This window comes from Jaculus jaculus, chromosome 3 (assembly GCF_020740685.1).
Source record: "Jaculus jaculus isolate mJacJac1 chromosome 3, mJacJac1.mat.Y.cur, whole genome shotgun sequence".
NCBI lineage: Eukaryota > Metazoa > Chordata > Mammalia > Rodentia > Dipodidae > Jaculus > Jaculus jaculus.
In genome coordinates this window covers 54,620,029-54,625,477 of record NC_059104.1, presented here as the reverse complement: position 1 = coordinate 54,625,477, position 5,449 = coordinate 54,620,029, and positions in this window count along the sequence as shown.

Genomic DNA, 5,449 nt, shown 5'->3' with positions numbered 1-5,449 from the left:
AAGAGAAGAAAAATAAAATCATTACAATATTGAACATTGTTTATGAAATGAGTATTATACTTCAAGTATGAATTAATATTGAAGAGAAAAGTTTGGGGTTGGAGAGATGGCTTAGCGATTAAGGCGCTTGCCTCCATAGTCTAAGGACACGTATTTGATCCTTTATTTGCTTCACAAGCCAGACACACAAGGTCACACCTGTCACAAGGTGGCACACATGTCTGGAGTTCAGTTACACTGGCTGGAGACCTGGCATGCCAATTCTTTCCTCCTCTTCCTCCTCCTCCTCCTCCTCCTCCTCCCCCCTCCTCCTCCCCCTCCTCCTCCTCCCCATCCTCCTCCTCCCCCTCCTCCTCCTCCTCCTCCTCCTCCCCTCCCCCTCCCCCTCCCCCTCCCCCTCCTTCTTCTCTCGCTCTCTCCCTCTCTCGCTCTTGGTCTTGCTCTCATTATCACTCTCACTCTCTCATATTAAAATGCCAGTCTGTTGGGATTGCCTCAAAAAAAGAATGGCATAGAGCAATTCCTCAGTGGTTAAGGCATTTGCCTGAAAAGCCAAAAGACCCAGGTTCGACTCCACTCAATCCACATAAGCCAGATGCACAAGAGGACACACCCCTCTGGAGTTGGTTTGCAGTGGCTAGAGGAGAGGCCCTGGCACACCCATTCTCTCTCTCTCTCCCATCTTTCTCTGTCAAATAAGTAAATAAATAAAAATAAAATATGTTTAAAATATTTTAAAAATTGAAGAGATGGGCTAGAGAGATGGCTTAGTAGTTAAGTACTTGCCTGTGAAGCATAAGAACCCTGGTTTGAGACTTGATTCTCCAGGACCCACATTAGCCAGATGCACCAGGGGGTGCATGCGTCTGGAATTCGTTGGCAGTGGCTAGAGCCCCTGGCGTGCCTATTCCCCCCCCCGCCCCCACGCACACCTCTCTCTCTCTCTCACTGTCTTTCTCTGTGTCTGTTGCTCTCAAAAATATAAATAAAAAGAAAAGAAAAGAAAAGAAAAGAAAAGAAAAGAAAAGAAAAGAAAAGAAAAGAAAAGAAAAGAAAAGAAAAGAAAAGAAAAGAAAAATTGAAGAGATGTAATCAGAAGCATGATTATATAACTTAAATAAAATACTTTACTAATTAGAGAAAGAAACTGTATGTCCTGATTTTAAAAGATTGGGCTGGAGAGATGGCTTAGTGGTTAAGCGCTCGCCTGTGAAGCCTATGGACCCCGGTTCGAGGCTCGGTTCCCCAGGTCCCACATTAGCCAGATGCACAAGGGGGCACACGCATTTGTATTTCGTTTGCAGTGGCTGGAAGCCCTGGCACGCCCATTCTCTCTCTCTCCCTCTATCTGTCTTTCTCTCTGTGTCTGTTGCTCTCAAATAAATAAATAAATAATGAACAAAAAATATTTTAAAAAGAAGAATGTCTTTAGTCTTGTACACTATTAATTCATTACCTCATTTAATGTCAATTAAAAACATGACATTCTATTGTTACCTAGAAATGTTTGTATATTCCCTGACATAAAGCTGGCATATGTGAAATACATACATATATATGTATATATGTATGTATATATGAAGATTTTATTTTATTTTTATTTCTTTATTAGAGACAGAGAGAGGGAGAATAAGAGAGAATTGGCAAGCCAGGGCCTCCAGACACTGCAGACAAATTCCAGATGCATGAGCCACCATGTGCATCTGGCTTAAGTGGGACCGGGATAATCGAACCTGGATCCCAGATCCTTAGGCTTCACAGAAAGGTGCCCTAACCACTAAGCAATCTCTCCAGCCCAAATTTTATATATTTTTTTAAAATACTGATTAGCTTTAATTCTTTGTAGTATCTTAAAATTGTGCTTAAATTGAAATATATGCTGATATCATATATTATACAGATATGAATTATTTGATTCATTCTTATATATTTCTTTGAAAACTACTACTTAATAATAGAAAATTATTAAAAATAATAGATAATATATATCCTTGCCAAATAACAATAATGCTCAGCATTAAAATGCATAAATAGGGCTGCAGAGATGGCTTAGCAGTTAAAGTGCAAGCCTGTGAAACCTAACAACCAAGGTTTAATTCTCCATGTCCCACATAATCCAGATGCACATGGTCACAGATGAGCCTGGAGTTTGTTTGCAGTGGCTGGAGGTCCTGGCAGGCCCATTCTCCCTCTCTCTCTCTCTCTCTCTGTCTCTCTCTATATCATTCTTTCCTTCTCTGTCTCTAATAGATAAATTAATTAATCTAAAATGTATAAATAAATATAATATTTACATTTGTATTTTATTTCTGATTTTACAATTTACATACACTCACACATATATATAGCATTTTGATCATGTAAACTCCTCATTACCTTCTCCTATCCTCTTCCCACTGATGCTGAACCCCTTCTTCTTTCCACAATTTATTAGTGGCTACACCACTGAAATACACAACCCTTTTATTTCCAGAAGCCACTAATATTGAAAAATTAGGTAATTTAGAACTAAAGCTAATCATTAAGAAATATTTCACAGCTTTTGTCTTCAGGTTGCCCTAAGCACCCATATTAATATTTGAAATCAATATGCACTGGAAAATATTTTTGCACAATTTTACCCTTATTTTTATTTGTAATTCTTAAGGGATTGCTTCCAATCAGTGCCACATGTAAAATTTGAGGATGCACAAAACCTCATGTTGTCTACTACTTGTGTGTACCCTACTAAACACATTGATTCTTTAAATCACCAGGAGATAAATCACCCCACAAAATAGAGAAGAGATGAATGCAATTTGGTATATTGCTTAGAGTACACTGATAAGAAAAAGAAAGAAAACTTTTAGTACATTTTTCCATAATATTTTTGAAAATGTTTGATGGAGTCTTCATGCAGAACCACAAGATTCTGAGAGCCAACTAGAATGTAACTATAATATGATATTGTTACTATTAATAAAAATAAATATTTTAAAAGACAGATGAGCTTAATATTTTGAAATTAAGGATTACATTTAAAATAAATTACAAAGTTAATTTTCTACTTTATATTTGTAAGTATTGTGTGTCATTATTTGACATATTATATATATGTACTAGTCTGTTGTCTGTCACAATTACTTACATATAGCTATACTAAGGACTACATAGTATATGTTTAACAAACACCTTATAATAATATAAAAATGAATATGGGAAGATATGATATATAATTTTGTTTCTTATTGTTCTTAAAGTAGCAAGTACATTTTGAGCATGAAACTAAAAAATGAAATGATATTTTTTTTTAAATCAAAACAGGAGAATTAGGGCTGGAGAGATGGCTTACCAGTTAAGGTGCTTGCCTGTGAAGGCTTAGGAACCAGATTCAATTCTCCAGGTCCCATTTAAGCCAGATGCACAACGTGGCACATGCATCTGAGATTTGCTATTATTTGATTGTTATTTGATTCATTCTTATATATTTCTTTGAAAACTACTACTTAATAGTAGAAAATTATTAAAAATAATAGAGAATATATCCTCACCAAATAACAATAATGCTCAGCATTAAAATGCATAAATAAGGCTATAGAGATGGCTTAGCAGTTAAAGTGCAAGCCTGTGAAACCTAACGACCAAGGTTTAATTCTCCATGTCCCACATAATCCAGATGCACATGGTCACAGATGAGCCTGGAGTTTGTTTGCAGACCCTGGGTGTCCATTCTTTCTCTCTAATACATAAATCTTAAAAATAACAAGAGAAATAAAGATCACTATCCTCCAATTTAATAATCACATAAACATCATGGATTCATAGTTGACAAGGTATTGCATGGTTCAGGGAGCCTACGAAAATATTCATATGGAATATTGCAGAGTTTTTTTTTTTCCATTTAAGTTTTAGCCATAAAATGTAATGCTTGCATTTGTTATGCCATGCACTTTGGTCTGTACAGGAATGGTGCTGAACATTCTGTCACACTTAGGTGCTTTACCTTCCTATGTGTGTTCAGTGAACATGTAAAAGTATTTTAAGGAAAGAATCTCAGAATGTTGCCATTCTTGTTAGCATGGTAACTGGAGTACTAAGGAAAATGTCTTGGCAAGAAATATTAAAAGTTATATATATTTGAAAATATGTTTTTTGGCTTTTTGAAATAAGGTTTCACGTAACCCAAACTTGAGACCCAAATGATGGTCTTGAACTATTGACCTGTGTGGACCTGTTGTAAGCCAAAATGTTTACTGGGAATAGATGAATTTGGGGATATGCATATGGTGATCAAAGAGAGAAAACTTCAAATAGATAAGGGAAGCCATGCTGCTTTTCCTTTGAAAGTGGCAAACAGAGCAATAATAATGTTTTGTGCTTTTCTAAATTGTTGACAGTAAGTTTCAAATTTAAACACTGAAAAAACTGAAGAATATTGGAGGTCATAAGTATATTATTTATATTTAATTAATCTACAGTGTAGTCATAATTCATTTAAACAGTTTACAGTCAATAAACATGTAGAACTACAATTGACCAATTTACAATTAAAGTTTAAATACTAATGGAGATAAAATTAATAAAACAATGATTCAAAGCCAATAGTGTCAATGTAGTGATATGAATGCTAGAAAAATTATAAGCAAATAGAAAATGACCTAAATATAAAACATTGAATAGAAGCCAAGCATTGCCATCTTCACCATTATACTGGAAACTATATATCTTACTTTGTGCACTAGAGAAAGATTCTTTTTAGAATAAATAAAATATTTTATACTCATGTACTAAAATATGATATTTCCTTCAAGTATGTTTACTTACATATTATCTCAAGATTGAATTATCTGAAAATTTAAGAATGTAAACTTTCACCACAATATGTGATAGGTAGGGAATAGTGGTAGAAAGTGGAAAGCCTCACAGACAGGAAAGCAGTGTGAATGCACATGGATACCTGTGAACCCTACTGAATCAAAGTTTCTCCAGCAGCACACCTATTTCACTGTTCTGGATAATCCAGCAAAAAACAAAAGGTGGGTGGGGGAGAGGGAAATCCCAGATTCATCCAAAACACTGCATCAAATAATATTTCAAGTTTGTACTGATCCAATTTTACCTTGAAAAACAACCCTTTCTTATAAGGAAATATTGACATTTTCTTCAATCTTTGCTCCTCCATCCTTTGTTATGAGTAATTTTGTTTCTATATTTAATATTCATACAAGATGAAATGAAACCAAACAAAAATATTCAAGAAGAGAAAATACAGATAGGCATATCAGTAACATTTTTTTCTCAATCCAGCTGCTCTTACTCAGTCATATTTTCTCAAGGACTTTTAATACACTGGTGATTCTACTTTTTTTCCTATTTTTTTGAGTGACTCTGTATTCCCTTTTCTTTCTAGGTGCAGGAAGTTGGCTAAGGGGCCAACACTGGGAGTTTTCCACAAGAGAGCTCCATAATT